Source organism: Lolium rigidum, chromosome 4, assembly GCF_022539505.1.
Source record: "Lolium rigidum isolate FL_2022 chromosome 4, APGP_CSIRO_Lrig_0.1, whole genome shotgun sequence".
Classification (NCBI taxonomy): Eukaryota; Viridiplantae; Streptophyta; class Magnoliopsida; order Poales; family Poaceae; genus Lolium; species Lolium rigidum.
The window spans coordinates 196,998,336-197,020,621 of record NC_061511.1 but is presented as its reverse complement, the minus strand read 5'-3'; the positions used below and the strand labels follow the sequence as shown (position 1 = coordinate 197,020,621).

Here is a 22,286-nt window from a genome sequence, read left to right as displayed (position 1 = left end):
TCGTTTTGGCACTACCCCTTTTGTGTTTGGACCTCGGTTTTATGTGCCATTTCAGCTACCACAAGCTTCCGCAACATCGACAACGACGACACCCCGAGGATCCAAGCAGTTCACTTGACACCTTCCACCACCATCGCAAGTTCGAGATCGTCGGCCACCATCATCAAGTGGTATAACTTGCCCCTTTTCCTTGTAGCCCTAGCCTATTTTGCGCACCTTTCCCATCGAGAGTGGCTTTCTAGTGTTGTGAAGCATTGCGCAAGCGTCCCGACCGTGAGGGTGTGCGTGTGTTGAGAAAAGCTACGAAGCAAGCTCGTTGTGAAAAGATAAGCAAAAGAAGTGTGACATACTTACATAGATAGTGGTATCCTTACACAGTGAAAAAAACAAGAAAAAAAAATACAAAAGAAAAAAGAGTGTGAGTGACACCTATCTCTAAAGAGCTCTAAGGGCATCTCCAACGCTACGACCCAAACGGACGGTGTATTTTATCCGTTTGGGTCGTCCACCGGACAAGCGGATGTCGCGCGGACGCTCGCAGACGTCCGGCCCGATTTTTATTCCCCAACGCTGCTACGACCCAAATTACTGCTTCTCCTCCTTCATCCCAAGTAGTACTACTTGCCAAGCGGAGCACCGCACAGCTCCGGCGGTCGTCGCCTCGGTCCCCGTCGCCCGGATGGAGGCCGCTGCTCCGGCTTGTGCGCCGGAGGAGAGGTGGAGGGGGCCCCGGAGGTGGCCAGGTGAGCCTCGACCGACGCCGGGGACGACGCCCGCGCTGCGCCTCGACGGAGGCCGACCTGGGGACGCCTTGACGGAGACCGCATCTTCGCCTGGTTCCGCCCGCGCCTAGCCGTCGACGGCCCGTGTCCAAAACCTGCGCCCCGCCCGCAGCGCGAGCAAGAGGCCAAACAGTGGCGGCGCTCGCGAGCTAGCAGCTTGCAGCGGCGAGCGTTAAGCACATACGCGTGTACGCGCGCGTAGCAGCAACACCATCACTAGGCCTACGCGCATGCAGCTAAGCGCCCCACTCGCTCTGCCCTGCTCCGGCGCTGCGCCCTGTTTCCCTGCTGCAGTGCCGCCGTTCGGCTTCCCGTCGACCCGCTGCGCCACCCGTACCACGGCGAGCTTGGCAGGGACGAGCGCCTCGCGCACGCTCAGCACGGCGAGCAGGGCTAGCTCGGCGAGCAGGGCTAGCTCGGCGCCAGCGCGCACGCGCACCACGACGAGCTTGGCCGGGACGACCGCCTCGCGCACACGCTACACGGCGAGCTTGGCCGAAACGAGGGCCTCGCGTGGGAGCACGTCGCCGCGCGCACTGCGGCCGAATTCTTGGCGAGGGCGTGGCGGCCGGCCCTGCGGCGACGCGGGCGCGTCGCGGCGTGGAACCGGTCGAGGTGGGCGTGAAATTGGTCGAGCGCAGCGGCGAGCGCGCGGCGCGGGTGGAGCTGCAGCGGCGCGCCGCTCTGCAGTGGCGAGCGGCCGGCAACCGTGCCCGCGCGGGCGGCGGGCTCTACCCCCTCCCGTGGCTCGCGAGGCCGACGACCGTGCCCGCCCGCACGGCGAGCTCCACCCCTACCGGTGGCTCGCGCGGCCGGCGACCGTGCCCGCGCGCACGGCGAGCTCCGCCCCGCCCGTCCTTGCGAGCTCCGTCCCCAAGCTCCGTCCCCGGCTCTGCAGCGGCGCGAGATGGCGCGGCGAGGCACGGGACGGCGGCGGCTCGAGGCGCGGCCGGTGGAGGCGGCCCGAGGCGCGGCCGGCGACGGCCCGCTCGCGTCTTGGCGGGGCGCGGCCGGCTCGCAGCGGCGCGGGCTCGCGGCGGCCGGTGCGAGGGGTGACCGGTGCTCACGGCGGCGAGGCGTGGCTCGGGCTCACGGCGGCGAGGCGCGGCTCGTGCTCGCGGCGGCGGGGCGTGGCCGTCCTTGCCTCGCCGGAGGCCGACGCCGGGGATGCCATGCCGGAGGAGAGAGATGGGTAGGTGGGGTGGGAGGGAGAGGCACTGCCAAGTGGGGTTGGGGCGGACACAACGGACTAGGACGGACGCGCGGACACGTCCGTCACCCCGCAAATCGCTCCCAAATTTTGGCCGGCTTTGGGTCGTGGCGGACCGCGCGGGCTGTCCGTTTTGCATTTGGGTCCGCGCGTTGGGTCATGTTTTTATCCAAACGGACGCGCGGGCTGTCCGTTTTGCGTTTTGCGTCCCCGGGTTGGAGATGCCCTAAGAGCATCCCCACTCGTTGGCGCTCCCCACGCCCAAATCCGGCGAAATTTTCGTCCGGATTGGATGAAGATTTGGCGTGGGGAGCGCCGAAGTTCCAGCCGTCCCCCCGGCAGGAAACCCCCAACCTCGACCATTTGACATATTTCAAACAAATTCAACATAAAATTTAACAAGTTCGGCAAACAAGAGGACGAAAATTGCTGAAACAAATTCGGCGATAACGAGTACAATGTTTAACAAGTGCTGAAACAAATGAAGCACACAAATTTCACAATTTTTCAAACAAATTAAGACGAGACTAGTTGGCGTCGGCGTTGGCGTTGCCTCGGAGCCTCCATATGTGCTCCACCGGATCATCTTGCAGCAGCTCGGTGCATTGTAGAGTCTCGAATCTCCCGGCGCATAGCAATGAAGGCGGCCCATGATGGAGGCACTCGGTGATTAGGCCGTGCAAGAGGACCCTCTCTCTCATATGGTGCTTCTTGCTCGGCCGGAGGAACCGGATGCTTTCACTCATCTTCAATAATCATGTTGTGTAGGCACACACAGCAGTTCATCACCTCCCACATCTGATCTTTGGACCAAGTCATAGCGGGGAACCGGACGACGAGCAAATCTCTGCTGTAGGACACCAAATGCTCGCTCGACGTCTTTTCGGCAAGCTTCTTGTTTCTTGACAAACTCGCAAAGTTTGGGGGTGCTAGGGTTGGAGATCGTCTTCACAAATGTTGCCCACTTTGGATAGATACCGTCCGCAAGGTAGTATCCTTTGTTGTAGTGCCGACCATTGATCACATAGTCTACCGGGGAGCATGACCCTCAACAAGCTTGGAAAAGACCGGGGAGCAGTTTAGGACGTTGATGTCATTGTTGGATCCAGGCATACCAAAGAAAGAGTGCCAAATCCAAAGATCATGGGTAGCCACTGCTTCAAGTATCACAGGTGCAGCCTTTTTGTGACCCTTGTACATTCCCTCGCCACGCAAACGGACAGTTCTTCCATTGCCAATGCATGCGATCAATGCTTCCAAGCATCCCCGGAAAACCTCTAGCTTCATTTGTTGCAAGGATCCTCCGAGTGTCTTCGACGATGGGTGATCTCAAGTAATAGTCCCCGAACATCGCTATGACGGCCCTGCGAACCGGTAGAAACAATCAAGGGCGGTGGACTCCGCCATCCGAAGATAGTCATCTGCAGTATCACCGGGAGCTCCATACGCCAGGCATCCTCATAGCCACCGTGCACTTCGCAGGTGACGAAAATCCAACCAAACCGAGTGCAATCCGCCTTGCATCCGAAGTAGGGATCAAAGTGGCGGATGGCATACACAATTTCCGTAAATAGCTTTCGCTCATCCCGAAACGACGCCGGAAAACACTCTCACCGTGCAATGGATTGTCGGCGAAGTAGTCGGCGTACAACATGCGGTAGCCCTCCATTCGCTGTCTCGGCTTGCACTTCCGGCGACCTCGTGCCGACCCACCACGCCGACGAGTTGCCGGTCCGGCGTACATGCTTGCCAAGCAACCAAGGATCATCATGTGCTCGTCGTCTTGGGCGGCTGTCGCCATCTCTTCTTGCATAAGCTCGACGAACATCTGCTCCTCCTCTTCGTCCGAGTCCATGGCCGGCGAGGCAAATGGACGAACACCCGACGGGCGTGGTCGAGGCAACCCGAGCCGCGAGCGACGACGAGCAAGCAGGCCGGAAAACAGGCCGGCGGAAGAGCGACCGGATAGGCCGTCGTCCAAACACGGCGGAATATAGGCAGGTGGGGAAGGAGTGGCGGCGCAATCTGGGCAACAAGCCGGCGGGGTGGTGCCGGCGGCGAGAGAGATACGAGGGGTGGGGGAGATTTTGAGCGACGTGGCGGTGGGGTTCGTGCGTCGAGTCACCGACGGATCGGGCCCTTCCCCGCTTTTCACTCGTCCGAGTCCCCGAGAGCTCCCCGGGGGCCGGGGGCGTGGGATCGCCGGATGAATTTAGGCCCAAATCCGGACGAAAACGAGGAACCGGGGGCGCGACTGGGCCGAATTTCACCGTCCGGATGAAAAAAACGCTCGCCGGGGGCCTCCTCGGGGGACGAGTGGAGATGCTCTAAGCTCCCAGGTCTTTCAGCGCGTGTGGGCGTCCAGCCTGTCCCTCTCGTGGGACCTACTGCAGGTGAGGTGTCGGCAGAATCGAGCGACCTTGGTTGGCAGTTCGTGTCTAGGAACTCAGGCGGTCTTGTGTTTGGCCCTCACCGGCTGAAGTCCTTTGCCGCCTCCATCGGGTTCGTCTGCCCCCATCCGCACACTGCCCCCATCAGAAAATGATCCAATGGAATCCCTCTATTCTCCACCACGCCAAGATCCGCCTGCTGCCCCCATCCCCTCCAGGCGGTCTCAAGTGGCACCATGACATTGGGGATCTGCTCTAGCGGGTTCTGGCGGTTTCTGGATGCAGGGGAGTTCTCCGACAGTCTCGAGCGGATCCAGTCGGAGGAGGAACTGCTTCAGCGATGGACGATAATGAGCCGCTATGGGCCTGAGGAACAAGGGCAAGGATGGGATACCTTCTACAGCAGTGACGTTGCTATGCGGTGGCTCCTTCTTCTGCTTGCCAATCATATGGTGATTTCCCGTCTCTTATCCCTTGTGTTCCCCTCTTCTTTGTCTCATTTGTATGGTTGGATTTCTTTGTGCCGATTTTGATGACATTAAACTCAAGTGTGACCATATTGATGGGACTAAACTACAAGCTAAGAAAAATTTGTTCGATGAAATGCCTTGCCCTGTTTTCTGAGCTGACATGGACAATTCATTTTTGGTTCTTGCTCTACACATCACTGTTGGTTGTCTGGTTACTACTCAGTAACTCTGCGTGTCCTGCTAGCTGGTGGCATTTAGGTACCCTTGTGTGATGCATCTGAAAAATCATAGGTTTTAGAGTAACTAATCTTGCAGTACATAACATTGCTAAATCAAGTTTAACTCAACTTATTCAACAGATTTTACATACATAGGTTAATCTATCCTGCACGCCTTGTGGAAACTCAAAAGGAAACTTATTTGAGCAGAAATATGCCGTGTGTAACAAATAATACATACATATGTTGTGATTGTAATTGCATAAGATCATTTATTATGGTCCATTCAGTTTCAAACGCATATGAACCAATTTGTGTGTACCCGTGTAGGTATTTATCAAGTAAGCCAGCATTGGGACAAGTTAACGATCACCAAGAAGGTAATACACATTACCAGTTCAACCTGATATCTGATTGGTCATCTTTTTAGTTTTGCATATGAACTTCTAGGATCATGAATATAATGTGTTGCTGGAGCAGATCTCTGTAGGCCCGACACAGCGTTTTCACATTATTTGTAGCTGTTTCAGCCACTTCTTGATGTAGTCTCTTATAGGCGTCCGATGCTGCAAGCTTCCTACATGATTGTGTGTGCAGTGAAACCTGATGGCTGCCTCCGCAACACTCTCCAACGAGACATATTGGCCGGGCATGTCTTCTTCTCGCCATGGTGACATGGTGTATGACGAGCTGCAAAGTATCAACTGACGTGGGATATAAACAATCTGTGTGGCCTGCAACCAAGGTTCCCACTTCAAATCTCTAGAAGCATTAGCTTTACATAAATGGAGTCGAGAACATATAAAAAAACTGTACTTAACAATTGTTCACACTGAGAACAGTATCTGATATTGGTCCACAATCCGAAGCATATCAACATTTGCAATGAGCTTCCATGGTCCTAAATGGTTGTAGAAAATTGCACAATCGTTTCTTCAACTAGATGATACCCCGCGCGTTGCGGCGGGATTTTTCTACTAATGTATAGAATAACATTTCATATCATATATTCGTATATAGCTTTATGAAAGCTTTGTTGTAAAGCAACGCGTTTGATTTATTGAAAGTGGATAATAAGTTCATTGCATGATCTGAGCACTTCAGTGGCTTTGTAAATCTTTTTATCATCAGAAAGGATAACCGTGGCATCTATCTTTCCCTAGTCCCCTCTCTTGAAACTGGTCCAAGTATGATCTATTTTTCAGTTGCGAAGAACATATGCTTGTGATGTTAGCACGTGAATGTCCCCCCTCTTGAAACTTAGATGCTATTAATGGTCGTTTCACGTCCTTGAATTTTTGTATTGCCTTAGTATACATCTTGGCGATTAGGTGAAGATGGAAGCACATGTGGTGGGCCTCATTGGTATGCTGGATAAATAGAATTGTACATAAAAATAGCAATGTGAAATGTTAACATAAATATTAACACGTGAGTATAGCACATGTTATGTCCTCCTTGTCGCTCCATAGATCACTGATGGGAGGAGCCTGTGCTGTGAAAGTTGTATTATTTTGATATGGAGAAATGAACTGGGACTGTTCTTGTTATATAGAGGAATTTTCTTGTGCCTTAAAGGGGGTAAGGGGTTATTAATGTGGTTTTAAAATGGACATTTAAAAAAACAACTGAAACAGTTTTGAGCATCAATTATATTAGTACTGGTTATTTATTTATACTGTATTATATTTTGCAATGGCGTTGCTGTAGAACTTTATTGCAAATACTTTATGAGAAAACAAATAACATACTTTATTGCAAATATTTTGCAATGGAGTATGAGAAATATACATGAATAGATAAATGCATATTTAATTCCGAATTAGTTTGTACAATACTAAGAACTTCACCGGTGAAATTCGGCCATGGAACATTTCTTTTGACAACACCAATGTCTTTTTCTTTTTTTGAAAAGGGATAAACCCGGCTTCTGCATCGTGATGATGCACACGGCCTTTTATTAAAACCCAGCATATTTTGTTCAATATCTAGTACACGAAGAGACAGCATATAGGAACAATATCTTAATCTGCACAGATCACCCTATTACAGAATATGACAACACCAAACGGTTTATAAACTTCTCTTCTCAATCGGCAGAGATCACTCCCGTAGAATCCAACTGCATAAAAAATTTGTAAACTTGTTAGGTGCTGAACTTGAGTTTCAACCCAAAGGTAATAAGCTCAATGTCTTGGCTAGGTATGTACGTGTAGTATGAACAATGACTTCTCACAAGTAGGAAAAAACAAAACAGAAAAAAGCGTAGTTATGTAAGAAAGGATGTAAGAACATTTGAGTATTTCGTCGCACTGATACCTTCATAGGAAAACTCTTCAATATATAGCATGATAAATCAGAGGGCTCATTCCATTGTACAAATGCTATTCCATGAAAATTGAAGCTCTGCTAAAGCAAGGATGAAAGAATGTATAAAATGAGAAATCCCAAGTTAAAAGCGATTGGAAGTAGAAGCAGCATCAAGAGGCAAAGAATCATGGCCAAGGAGTCAATGATACATTGCGGCTGAACATAGAAATGAGATGAATTGGAGACTGCATCACACAACTGGAAGCACGTAGACCGATCAACACGTTCAGACATATGAAAAGGCATTGATCCATGCTGCACCCTGAGTTTCTATAGTTTGTACCTAACCAAATTTCACGTTATTCCTCGCACGCTTACAACCCTGAGCCTCTGTTGCTCTGTTATACATGTTGTAGGTCCGTATGAAACCATGACAATTAGTAAGTCGATATTTATATCAGTAAGTATAATAGCATGAGACTTTGCCAAAAAATAGCATGAGACTGAATGCTTACCAGGAATGGCTTGCAGGATTTCAGAACTCTCGGTATTATCCATGATTGCAAGCCGAATACACGGAAATTGACCTAAAAGGATTTCTGGTCTCAAGCCAATCTGTTTTAACAAATGTATTATGTATCTGCTGGAAGATTCGAGGGTAGCAAATTCCAATGTTAAAAAAAAGGAGACATTAATTCGAGGGGAACAAACATATACGATATGCAAGAGGAAGAAAGTAGAAGATGCATCTGCTGTTTCAATGTAAAAACTAAAAATTAAATGTAAGAGAGGAGATCTTGTGTACCAATATAAGCATGTCGTGGAGGGTGGCTTCTTCACCAGTTCATCCTTGACTCAGAATCCAATCGAAATCCAACTAAATCGGTGGGGAATTGAGTGAGCAGCACGCAAAATCTAAGGAAAATCGGATCAAATCGGGGCAGGCAAAACGTGGAGCAGCTTTCGACCGGAAGAGCAACCTTGCAGATTATAAATTATGGGCGATCCATTGAGAGGATAAAGAAAAGAAACTAAGAAAGGGGGAAGAAGAATCTGGAGCGGAGAGAATGGCGCAAGCAGGGGGCGCGCTTGAAATCCATGGCAACACGGGAGCCTTTTAAAGATGGAGGCGGCCGGGTCAGTACCAGTTTCTTGTGTAATGCACAACAATGATGGCATGGGACGGTTTCATCGGCATTTGTTGCGAGGAGGGCATAGGTCGCATAGGGAGGATGTGTGGGCACGAAGTCGGAAGACGAACGGTGGTGCCAGAGAGCACGAAGACGAACAGACGAACAGCGGCCAACTGTTTCTTTTATAGGAGGTGAAGCCAATTGTATTTGTGCAGCCCATGTACAGACTCTCACCCAGCTCAAGTAACGCCCAGCCCATGTGCAGAAAATTGGAAGGGAAAGAGCAACCAGCGAGTCAGCCATCGAGCAGCTGCGGGGACGTGCGCCACAACACAACGCTTGGACAAATAGAGATGACGTGGAAGAAGGAGAAGGCTGGAAAATGAGATAGTGGGGGATTCCTATTTAAAGATAAAAGATAAAAGATTTGGAATGACTTTGTTAACTGAAGTTTGAGAATTTTGTGTTCTACATAAAAACCACGCTTTAAGTATAGGGCCAAATAAAGGCAAGGGCCTTCTTGGTTCTTTCACTCTCTGGTTGTGATTGGCTTCATGATGTCTTCCTGCAAATACTTGCATCAGTATTATTTACTTCTACAAGCTAATATTTTCAAGTATATAAGCAGTACATATTGTATATGAGCTCTTTTATGGTGATTGGCATGGAACTTTGGTTCCGTCTAATTGAATTTTGGTTCCGTCTAATGTAATTTTTTGTGACTGTTGATTAAATCTGTGATAAATTTTCTGTAAGTTCTACAATAATATGATACCTTAAAAGAGCTCTGGAACGGACGTTTTCATCAGTGATCCCAAAAAAAAAAATCAGAATCAGATCGGAGGATTTGATACATCTCGATAGAGGATTGTGATACATCTCGATAGAAACCAGGAGCGCCCGTCGCCGCCACGCAGCCGCCTCCCCGCCGACGCCGCTGCCCTGCAGCCGCCGCCGCCACGCAGCCCCACAGCCGACGGCCGGCCGACGCCGCTGCCCCGCCGAGGCCGCCGCCCCGCAGCCGCCGCCCGCTGCCCCGCAGCCGACGCCGCCGCCACGCAGCCGCAGCCACACAGCCCCCGCCCCGCAGCCGACGCCCCGTCGACACCGCCGCCCCACAGCCGACGCTGCCGTCCCGCAGCCGAAGCCGCCACCGCGAGTCGCCGCCCGTCGGCCCGCCTGCCTTCAGGTATGAAGCACTAGTAGATAAAAGATTCACCTTCTCATTTAACCTGCCAGCCTAATCCCAATGTCGCAGCAATCTTCTGATGTGCTTCCACTGAAACTCAGATGCTTCTTGTATCGTTCATGCTATTGTAAGCAGATCTAGAAAATAGAGAATAAACTAGTGATGAAGCTAACTTAGAACGACACACAATGTTTATCTTCTATTCCAAAATGACACACAATGTTTATGTACTAGTGGATAGATAACTTAGACTGAACTGTACCGCTATTAGGCCACATATATTCAGAGTTTCATTCAGCAGAACGGATCCATAGGCTCACATACATTTCATGTGCTACGAGTCTAATTGAATTCAGATACTAGCAAATTCACATTAGTGAATGGCATTAGAGAGGACATACTTACAGGAGATGTGAAGTTGAGCCGCGGCCGCTCACTCCTTCCTCGCCTAGCTCCGGCGGCCGAAACCCACCCACCGCCGCCATCGCTTCTCCCCTCGCCGGCCATGTCCGACGCCGCAGCCGCCTCTTCTCCCTTCGATGTACTCAACCAACGCCGCCGATCCTCCCCTCGCCGGGCGCCCTCCGTGGCCGCCGTGCCCTCCACCCCGCGCTTCCCTCGGTCGTGGCCCCTGCCCTCCGTCCCGGAGATCGCCGGGAGAGACCATATTCTTCACATTAGAATTTGAGTAAATCAAGTGCAGTTTGGACTTCATACGAAGAGAACCTAATCGAATTTGGAATCCATAAATCTTTTTGTCTTATTGAAAAATGATTAGAGAGTACTTAGATTCACTTAAAAATCAGAAAAGGTAAGGCTTAAGTTTCAAGCTGCATGGAAAAAAGCGGTAAAAATGAAGTATAACTGTATAAAGCTATATTTTGACAACATTTTCTTGTTTTTGCAGTATGTAATTGGCAGATCAGATGAGGACTTGAAGTCACCCTTTGGCATTAAAATTCTGGACAAATTAAATCAGGCTTGGTATTATACTTCGCTATTTATTTTTGTTTGCACCCTGCATGTAATTTCTTTACTTTGTAAATGAGAGAAGATATTGGTTGTTGAGAATGGTGTTTCATTGAATGATTCCATCTAGTTCCTTGAGGTGAATGAAAACTGCTAGCATAGAGATGCTTGGGGGTATCTTAATTTCTCTACACCAAAGTGTATCATAGAGTTGATTCAGGTATGATCAACTTCGTTACAATAGCTTATTTAAACATTTTTTATTTAAAAGTAGTGTTAAGTAAATTTGAAACAAAAAGGTGTTGTGATTAGTTAAATTTGAAATGTAGGTGCATGCTGCTTGATCTAGCTTCTCTTTTTTCCATACGAGCCTCAGTTCAGACAACAGTAAGCTAGGTTGTGGTTATCATATAAGTTGTATTGATTCTTGTTATAATGCTTTGGCTATCAATTATTTTAGTGAATAAAATAGGTTATTTTTTGTAGCTAAGATCTTCAACACAACTGTTTTATGCTCTGGTTTTCTGTAATGAGAGATTTTTTTTGACAGATATTAAAAGGTGAACTGGACAAACTCCTCCAGAGAAAGATTAAGGAACCGGCAATAGACATCTTTTCAGAAGGGAAAGGGGTTGTGGCTGCTTCCATAGAACTGTTCGAGAATACATTTTGCTTGCATTGAAGCTGGAGTAGCAATTTCTTCTTCACCCATTTGTCTTTCCCTTGCCTACTAGTTGAATGTATCATTTTGTTGTGTGAATGTTGTGGAGCAGCAAATATTCTTGTCAAAATTCTATGAGGAAACATCGCAGTACAACTGAGATTTCGTATTGCATTTTATTTTATTTGGAAATAAAATGTACACCCTCCGTTTCAAAAGGGAAAGCTGCATGTCTTTTCCTTTCCTGCTAGAATATACACCCACCGCTCTGTTCCTAAATATAACACGTTTTGAGAGTTCATTCTGTTGTGTGATAGCATTGTGGAGCAACAAATAGTATTGTTCAAATTCAATGATGAAACAAAGCAATGGAATTGAGATTCCGCATTGCATTTCATTGTTTGAGAAACTGGGAAATCTGCATTGGACAAATTATAAATGATAACATAAAAAGGCTTTAAATCGTTCAATCCTTTTGATAACTAAAAAGTGAAGTAAATGTCACCAAGAACACAGTTCATCCCTCTGTTTGGACGGTTCGTGGCGAAAAACATAGAAAGGTATATACTCCCTCCGTTCCATGGAACATGAGCATTAGTCATTGTATTTTTTTACAGAAAACTCCCTAGAAACTCAATTCTTCTCCGTTTTAACCCTTCAGATCTGGAATCCAAATTATGTTCTACTCCTCCAAGCCATCCTCGCCGTTCCTCGCATCTGGCCGCAACTCCGCCGCCGGCCTGTCCCTAGCGGAGAGCACGGGTACTCTGCCGTTGTGTAGTGACTGGAGCCACAACAAGAAGAACAGTTCTCACATGAGATACATTGGCACTGGAATTTTCAGGAAGCAGTGGCCTTTGATGGTTTTGAGGAAGATGGTGTCTCCTCCTTTGTGCATGATGCTTCGGTGTCCTATGCAAAGAACAATCATTTTAATACTAATCTAAAGAAGAGCATACATGTCCATGAAATTAAAGGTTTGGCATCAGCACAATCATTTAAATACTAATCTAAAGAAGAACAATCATTTTGAAACAGAGTTTACTTACAAATTCCAACTTTACTTCACACATCCTTCCCTACAGTTCACTATAGAGTCTGGAGGATCACATATGACATGTGCCTAGCAGTTTATCCCAGTCTCAACATCTAAACTACTAGGTTTAGATGTTCTGCAAAACATTCAGAAGTTGACGGTTAACTGAAAAATACTAGGTTGAATGTTATGCTATACCGGCGTAAAACCAGAACACCGCCTCAGCCTAAGTAAGTACTGGCATTCTGTGTAATGAGCTCGGATTACTGCCAGCTTTTTGAAAAAAAATTACTAAAAAGAACACTCCATCAAACAAAATAGAACATTCAGAGAAAAACAGACACATATTACAGAACTCTATTTTTTCGGGTAAAATTCCTACCAAATGGAGATAAAAATATGATACGAACAGCAACCTGGGCATCATTACAAGATCAAGAAGTGCTAAGAAAGGAAGCTCACATGCTGCAAACAAGAAGACTGCACCCGTTTTTACAGACAACTCTTGATAGGGCTATCTAATCTTTGAACTCCCTATAAAATAATATGCTACTAATAAGGACAACTCTTGTTTTGTTAACAGTAACAGTGTGATGGATCTCTCGCGAACAAAAGATGCTTGTTCACTATGCCAACACAATCCAAGTTTTAAAACAAACATGACGGCATTATGCCCTGTTTATCCTGCACTTCGTTAAACAAAATTCATGAACAAATCTCAACTTCAGAAAAGATTAGTTATAGTAACATCACGATCGTGCCACACCAATCATATATACCTTTGGCCTGGACTCAAGAAAAGGGGAAAGAACTAGAGGAGGACGACAACCTTACCGGAGATGTGAAGTTGCGCGGCCGCCGCCCGCTCCTTACTCGCTTTGATCCGGCGGCCGCCAGCAACCCAAGCCGACATCGCTCCTCCATCGCGAAGTTCAATTTGAACCGTGATCTCGTTGATCACGTCCGATCGTCGCGGCCGCTCCTCCTCATCGGCCACGTTCGAACGTCGCCGCCTCTTCTCCCCTCGCTGGCCACGTGCCCACGTCCGAACGCCGCCGCCACCGCTCCTCCTGTAGCCGGCCACGTCCCCTCCGTCGCCGCCCATCCGTGCCGATCCAGGTTGAAAAGGAACGTCGCCGCCTCTGCCGTTTCCCTCCGTCGCGGCCGGCCCCCTCCGCTCCGTCTCAGGGATCGCCGGGAGATCGCATGGTTGAGAGAGAGATGAGAGACCGACAGTTGATCATTGCTTTAAGATGTGTGCACATATACTCAATTATTGCTTTAAGATTTGTGTAGTTTCGGACGCTCAAAAGGATACCCGTCTTTTTATAATGTTGGCAAAATATATTTGAGGTTCCGGTCCCACAAATTTTGGTTCCGGCCCCACATTTTTGGTTCCGTCAGTTTGGTTCCGTCTATTTTCCACCGTCAGATCGAGGTGGATAGACGGTTATTAAAAATGCCAATCACTGTAAAACTTATAATTGTATATTGTCTTCCTCCTTTTTTCCTTATGTTTTAATTTGTATGATTAAGAGGCTTGGAATTTTTCATTGAATGTTTTTGAACTTCATATGCAACTTGCAGTTGATCATGTATGCTCTTTGTTGCTGGAAGATCGTGTATGGTTCACATTTTTTTTAACGGTTAATATGTGTCTTGAAAGCACGGAGTACTTTGTCTCCTATTTTTCTTTGAGTAATATTGAAATAGGAAAATGACAATGATGGACCCTTGTGGGAATGTTTTGCTTCCTTGCCTTGCCGACTCGGGGGAATTTTCGGCCAGAAGAGAGTGTTAAACGCGATGACGGAGCTCGTGGTACAGTGCCAAAGGGGAAAGCCGGAGAATGAGAGACGATTTGGTGTCTGGGAAGAGATGGAGTTATCGTATCACTGGATCCCAGGCCGAGCCCATGCTGGCATTGCCTCCCTATATAGGTCTTGAGCTCCAGATCCCACCACTTCTCTCCATCCATATCGCCGTCTTTGCGATAAAGCTATCCCACCTTTATCCTTTTCTCATGCCTACTTTACGTCTCGCTTTTCCCCCTCCCCTCATGCTATCTTTCAATCTATCTCCACCAGATATAGAATTGATCTGGTGTAGATAATCCTTGCAAAAAAAGATCTGGTGTAAATAATGGTTGTGTATGTTGCCACTACAAAGGCTTACAGATATGAATTAAATTTCTGAATATTTGCATGTTTAGCTTCCCAAGCATACATGAATCACCTTGAACAAAAAATAACATATATCCCCAAGTTTTTTCCTGGTAGCTTTGGCTTACAAATTGCTTAAAAGTGTTGCGGTCTTTAGTCTGAAGCTAAACATCATTGGCATGAGATTTTGAAGAAAATGGTTCTACCTGCAGATAAGGAGGAGCCAGAGGATGCGCATGCAGTAAGCAAGGTCGGTCCTCCGCCTCTCCGACCGACCAAATAGTAAGCCCATTGAAGATGTTGGTACAGTTTTCTGTTTATATGTTTAGCGGCTCTTTTTTTTGTTTGGAAAATAACAACTCAAGAAAGCTCCTTAGATTACCTTTTCTCTTTAACCTGTTTATGAAGACAATGTTTCCTATCTTTCAACAATGTAATGTCTATTTTTCTAAAACGTGATAACTCAAGAAATATCCATAGAATACCTTTATATATTTATCCTGTGTACTAGATACTATTTCATAGGTTTCAGCAATTTCATGTATATATTCTTTGTGGAAAATGACTACTTAGGAGAGCTCCATGGAGTATCTTTTGTATCCTAAGATGCATATCAAAGAGGCAAGCTTTCATCTAAACAATCCAAGTACCTAAACCAAAAGGAATGCAATTCTGCCAACTCTCAGCCGACAACTAAAGAGATAGGGAAATAATTTAGGATAATTGTTCCTAAGGATGAACAAGCAAGTAGAAATAAATGAAAAATAACCTGTGTTACCTTTTTTGTGATTGCACTTCAGATTTCTTGTTTCACGCTATTTGTTGGAGTTTTCTTTAGTTCCATACTTGCAGATTTATGAGATATATTTCTAATTTCGCAACAATCCTGCCTTTTTTTCTGCATCAATGTTGGCCTATGGAAGAATTTGGTATAGTTGTATCCGAAGCTTAGCCTTACAGAGTATCTTCTGGGAAGCGAAGTAATGAACCTACTCTATGTTTTCCCTTTGGAACTCTTAGTGACTACAACTATCAGCGATATGTGCCAGCGCCATTGCAGAACCTTTTGAGATGAACCATACTAGAATTTTTTGGAGTACTGCTAGAAAATGTTTTGACTCTTTTCCGGGCATGTATTGACCTATAGTTTTATTTGGGTTTGTAGTCTTAGGCTGGTAACCCCAGCATAACTTTGGGTTTTACAATTGAAAGCCACCTTATTGCCTTTTATCTCGAGCAATATGAGGTTCGATACAATTTTGAGGAAAATTGTTTCCTTCAGATTTTCCCATCAGAACTTTTGAGTGTTTGTGGAGATGCCCCGTTGTTTCAACATTTGTTTTAGTTCTGTTCTACATCATGTGTTCAGAACTTTTGAGTGTTTGTTGACATGCATCAGAGTTAGCTTGTGCCATGTTAAATTCCCATCGGGGCTTTTAAAAAACCCAATGCAAAGAACGGAAACGGGGAGCCCGTGAGGTCCTAGCATTAGAGGAAGCGACCAGCGTCAGCGGTGCGTTGAAGTAAGGAGCTCGGAGTCGACCGGCTCATCCATGAGACTCCTGCTGAAGAAAGCCTACGAAGAAAGGCTACCGAGGATCGCTGCCACGAATGCCTTGCCCTTTTGTACCTGCTGTCTCCGTTCTGCTCTGTTTTGCTGCTATAATTAGAAGATCAAAACTCTCCACGCATGTTTAAGAAATTAGTATCCTTATAATGTACGCCTGTATAGTGAAATCAATGTCCTAGATGTTTATGTGTTGCTTATTCAAGTGCACAGTGGAGAAACTCGACAACGCTCTTCGCCTAAAGACAAGCCTTAATGAGATAAAAACAAACATGTCTACACCTTGCAGAAGAAATTTTCGCGTAGCACAAACAACACGCTAATATCGGAGGCTGGCGCAGCAGAGCGCGCTAGGCCCATCTAGTACACAAAAGAGTCCAAAGCTTTTAAGCAAAAGAGAGAAAAGAGAAGAGAGGCGTCTTGCGCAAATCTTGTTGCTTCTCAATTTTGCAACCAAGCCACGGTCTCTCTTGCGTTAGCGTGACACCGAGCAAGTAGTCTTCGCTAGGACCAATTTTGTTCGTGCTCATTTTCCCGTCGCGCTAACCCCATTTTGTCCCACGCGTGTGTTCCATCTTGTGTATGCCTTTTGTGATCACCGCTTTTGACTTGTGACTTTTGGATCTTACCCACTTTTGACAATAGACTTTTCGTTTGGTTCTTCCATTTGGCTTTCCACATCCATACCTAATACCATATAGAGTTCTTAGCCTTTTGCGTGTGTTTTTGTGTGTGTAACCGGTTGTTCCTCACCTTGACACACCTTTCCAATTTTGTTGTGAGTCTTTGACTTACTTGTGAGTTTTCCTCTAACCCCCACAACATAGTTCTTGTTTTAGTTTGTAACCATGTCTAGTGGAGAGGGGAACCAACTACCAATGACACGGCACCAACATTGGATAGCTACTCAAGCCGTCAACAAGAGCATACATGATCTCACGGCAAGGATAGATGAGACCGTCATACGCTATGAAGAACGAGCTCAAGTGCAAAGAAGGGACCTCAATGTCCAAGTGCAAGACCTCCATGACAAGCTTGATGCTCAAGGCCATGATATGAGGGCCACACTCGCTACTCAAGGTCAACAAAACATGGCAAACATGAGAAGACAAGAAGAAAGGTTGGCACGCCTTGAACAAGCTATTGCCAACATTGCCAACAATCGAAGCCAACACTCAAGGTCTTCGCGCTCTCATAGTTCAAGGCATCAAACTCTGTCGCCATCTCATCATGCCTCTAATGACGACCCACACAACCATAATGTGGATGCTCAAGTACTTCAACGACAAGCTCAAGAGGTGGAGCAAGCAAGAGCTCACCTTGAACAAGAAAGGCTACAACAAGCAAATCGTGAAGCTCAATTCCAAGAGGAACAACAACGTCTTCATCATGATCAAGATCTCCTTCATGCACGTGAACAAGAACGTCGTCGCCGTGAGCAAGAGGAACATCAACAACAAGGGCAACCTCGCCCATCTCAAGTAGTCAATGAACAAGAAGTGAACCAAGAACGCCAAATCATCAATATTGATGCTCCTCAAGATGATGGCGCAAGAAGGAACAACATGGACAATAGAAGACACAATCCTTTCAATCATCGAGCTCGCCAAGCACCTCGTGCCCATCAAGGTGAAGCAAATCACCACAATGAAGACGAAGCACCAAGTGAAGCTAGTGTAAGGCAACACCCTCGGCAACCACTTGGAAGGCGTCCTCCTCCTCCAAACCGCCGTAATGATGACGAGGATCTTCATCAACAACCTCGCAACCATAGTGAGGATCAAGAGGATGCAAGACCAATACATCGACGCAATGACCGTAATGAGGAATAAATCTTTGGGAAGCTAAAGTTCACCATGCCCAAGTTCCAAGGAGAAGAAAACCCCGATGCATATTTGTCTTGGGTCCTCAAGGTTGACAAGATCTTCCGCATCCACAACTTCTCCGAAGCAAAGAAAGTTGCCATGGCATCACTTGAATTTGAAGGATATGCAAATGTTTGGTGGGAAGAAGTAAACAGGAAGCGTGCTAACGAAGACTTTGATCCCATTGACACATGGGAAGAGATGCAAGAAGTCATGCACACCCGCTTTGTGCCTACCCACCACAAACGTGACCTCTTCAACAAGCTCACTCAACTCAAGCAAAGCTTCAAGTCCGTTGAGGAGTATTACAAGGAAATGCACATGACCATGATGAGTGCAAATGTGGATGAGCGAGAAGAGCAAACAATGGCAAGATTCTTGAATGGATTAAACATTCCCGTCAAGAGGATAGTGGAATTATTGCCTTACAAAAACATGGTTGAGTTACTCCATCAAGCAACAAGGGCCGAGCGCCAAGTGCGAGAAGACTTAGCAAGTGCAAAGACAAAGACCTTCTTCGCCGCAAGAAATGCAACGAATGCCTCCTCAAGCATCAAGAACACAAGTGCACTTGCCTCCAAGGATCCTCCAAAGCAAGCAAGAAGTGCCATCAAGACAACAAGCTTCAAGCCGGAGCAATCAACTATATCCTCCAAAGCTTCCACCGGATCTAGTAACATCACTTGCTTCAAGTGTGGTGCTCAAGGACATAAATCCTTTGAATGCAAGAACACAAGAGTTATGATAACTCGGGATGATGGAGATGTGGAGTACTTGAGTGAAGGTGAATATGAAGCCTTGGTACAAGCCACAACCAATCATGAAGATGATGACTTGGAAGACCAAGAGAAAGTCCTATGTGTGCATGATGCAAGCCCCTCACTTGTGGTGACCAAAGTGTTGACAACCCATGCACTCCCCAATGAAGAACAAAGATGCAATATCTTCCAAACAAGAGCCGGAATCAATGGCAAGTCAATAAAGGTTATCATCGATGGAGGGAGTTGCCACAACCTTGCAAGCACGTACCGAACTATGCTCCAAGCTCAACCTCACACTCCGGAAACACCCCCATCCTTACCATGTGCAATGGTTAAGTGACAATGGAAACGTGAAGATACAACACACCGTCACAATATCTTTCAACATTGGCGCCTATGAAGACACCGTTGATTGTGATGCCGTGCCCATGATGGTGTGTCACATGCTACTTGGTGGCCCTTGGCAATATGACAAAAGAGCAAACCATGATGGCTACACAAATTCCTATAGCTTCAAGGTCGGCGACAAGACATTCATCCTACGCCCAATGACTCCTAGCCAAGTAATTGCGGACAATGCAAAGGCTTTAGCGAGGGCTAAGGAAGCTACTATCACTAGTGAGATGAGCGGTTAGGGAGTGACCCACCAAAAAGAAAGTGAGCGCCTCAAGCCATATGTGAGTGAGATGAAGAGTGTTCTCATAGATACCAAGAGTGAGATGAGAGGAGTGCACCACAACCCATCCACCAAATTGCACTATGTGCTCATTTGCAAGGGGCCACCCTCGGAGACTAACAACTTAACAACACTTCCTTCGTCTTTGTTGTCTCTTTTGAAGGAGTTCCAAGATGTCTTCCCCGACGAGCTTCCTCATGGACTACCACCGCTTAGAGGCATCGAGCACCGCATTGACCTCATACCCGACGCTCCTCTACCAAACCGCGCCGCCTACCGCACCAACCCAGAAGACAAAAAGGAGATTCAACGCCAAATTCAAGATCTCCTTTGTGGTGACCCGACATACCACTGCATGGTGTAGTATGCAAGTCTGATATAACACCAATGAAACACCGTTCCACTAGTACTATATCGCTCAGAGTGGTACAACAGAAACATATGCGGGTCCAAGGCATGTCTATAGAATTACAACACATACTCTTTACAAAAGATCCACACAGCCTCCTACTTTACAATGAGGTAAAACTGCAAATAAACTCCAGAAGAACGACTCGTGGTCTAATCCTATCACGAACTCTATTTGTAGAGTATTTAACTAGCTATAGGGGCTATGAATAGATTCTAGCTAAAAGGGAACTAGTTTTAGTTCCCTTTTATGGCTAAACTAGGGTTTCTCCTTGTTGGATGTGGTATCTGACTCCTCTGACAGGGTCTTGTCTCGTGAAGTAGTTGTTGACTCCTCGGCCTTCGAGTTGCTCTGTAGATCCTCCTTCGATGCCTCCATATCTAAGCGGGGATTTAAGAGTGGGATGAGTACGAGCGTACTCAACAAGTTCATTATAGGAAAGAGGTGTTTAATTCACTAGCTACAGCATTAGACCGGAAAGTCTAATACCAATGCAGGTTTTCATAACCATTTCTTCAAAAGGTTGCTTTTATTCAGAAGAACTATGTCCGTCAGCCTTCACCGGTTTACTAGAACTTCATGGAGCTCCTTTCCGGCCGCGTTCACAGTTCCATATCCCGGAACAGGGAGTGACAGGTCACGATTCATTACACTCTGCAGAGGTGTGTTGCTTTACCCATAAGAGATCTTAACCTTGGTGCCAACCGGGCTCGAGTTTCCCATCCACACTTCCTATGGTGTGAGGCCCGGTATAAGGTCATAGCCAATCATATTCCTCCGCTACCTCATACACCCACCATTTGCTGCAAACTCCGACCCTGGGTCCTCGCCGGTGCTCTTATACCAATTAAGGACGGCCCCCGACCACGACAACAGTTCAGGTCTCTACCATGAACTCCTTCGCCGGCAGCTGCAACCCATCATAGACCGCAATAACCGTGGGGACTTCCTCGGGACCCCCACCCTACCACTTGTCCTATCTTGGATCAAGGTTACCACTTGTCCTCTCTTGGATCAAGGGTCTACGGTAAAGCGCATCCGTTGATGTACAAGAGGTGGAAATACAATTGACTATTCCGTCCCACTCCAGATCTTATGGTTAACACGGGTATTACGGCACAAGAATCACTAGACGACATTTGTTAATCCTAGATGGATATAAACCCTTGCAATGGAACCTCCACCATATCAACACAATCCATGGTTCCATTGCCCACCACATAGTCATATTCATAGTTATGAAAATAGTGGTTTTGGTTTTTATGCAATAGTGATAATCATAGTACTTTGCAAGTAATTTGATAAAGATACTCAAATGACATGAGAAAGTGATGAACTTGCCTTTCTTGATCTGCAAGATTATGCAGGCAAGGCATTCGATACGCAACAACTCCAAATTCTGAAATAGCATCATCGTCCGGTAAGGACGATGTTTAAAAGATTGGCAAGGATGCAATAATGCATAAGTATGAGATGCAATCGTTCTAAGCGTGACCTAACCCCGATGATTTAGGATTAGTGAGTTGTAATGATTAGTTCGAGGTGCGTTGCACTTTTAGAGTGATTCCACAAACAAGGTTCTTATTAAGGGTTGGTTACTTTGTATCATAAGTAATGCAATACATCACAATAATAATATTAATGGCACACAACAATAGGATATGGTATAATCCTAACATGTAATGAACAATGGTTGGTCTTGGTACTATATGGCATGGTTAATGGTTACTTGTTATATTCTTCAAAAGAATAACTTTTGAAGAACATGTTCTTTAATAAAGAACAAGTATGACAATTGGGTTTGTGGGGTTCTATGGTTTTCTATGGTTCCAATTGGTTTCTGGAGTAAATATTAGATGCATCCCAACAAAGTTGGATTCATCAACAACTAGGGCTTGTATGGTTTTAGTGAAGCATAAGTATCTTAAGCAATTAATAGTTGCTATCATGGTGGTATATCTTACTGGTAATAGATAGCTAGGGTTTAAAGATCCTATTAAGCAGGTTTGATGGCTACCCCTTATTTATTTCAAAATAATAACTTTTGAAGAACACACCTCTTAAGTATTAAGAAGTATATCAATTAGGGTTGGGGTTGTCTAGGTTTTATTATTGGATTCACTATGTAAAGAGTAGTTGGTTCCTAAATAGAATGGTTCATAACTCTTTAGTACTTGTAGGGTTTCGTGTGTATGGTATATGATCCAAAATATTGGGTATGGTTGCTATTAGGGTTCATTACAATGGTGTGATGCTAAATATGGATTATTAAGGTTGATAATTTGGATGATAGGAACTAGGGTTTATACTTGGGTGACTCTATTTGACCATCTAGGTCTTATTTGGATGAGTTCATGGAATAGCAACTTATAATTACTATGGCTTCTATTATTTTATGGAAACAAGAACAAGTACTTAGTTGCTAATTATGATCTATAAGTCAAAAGAAAGCACATGATCACATGTTATAACCTAGGG

At 46.2% G+C, this 22,286-nt stretch overlaps 2 long non-coding RNA genes across 2 annotated transcripts; both read left to right on the top strand.

Moving 5' to 3' along the window:
• Window positions 1–4,439: 4,439 nt before the first annotated feature.
• On the top strand, window positions 4,440–6,157 carry LOC124648998. Its single transcript, XR_006986500.1, has 2 exons — window positions 4,440–4,834; window positions 5,401–6,157. It is a non-coding gene; the product is annotated as an uncharacterized LOC124648998 (long non-coding RNA).
• A 3,488-nt stretch (window positions 6,158–9,645) lies between these two features.
• LOC124648997 lies at window positions 9,646–11,550 on the top strand. Its single transcript, XR_006986499.1, has 2 exons — window positions 9,646–9,702; window positions 10,610–11,550. It is a non-coding gene; the product is annotated as an uncharacterized LOC124648997 (long non-coding RNA).
• Window positions 11,551–22,286: the final 10,736 nt, after the last annotated feature.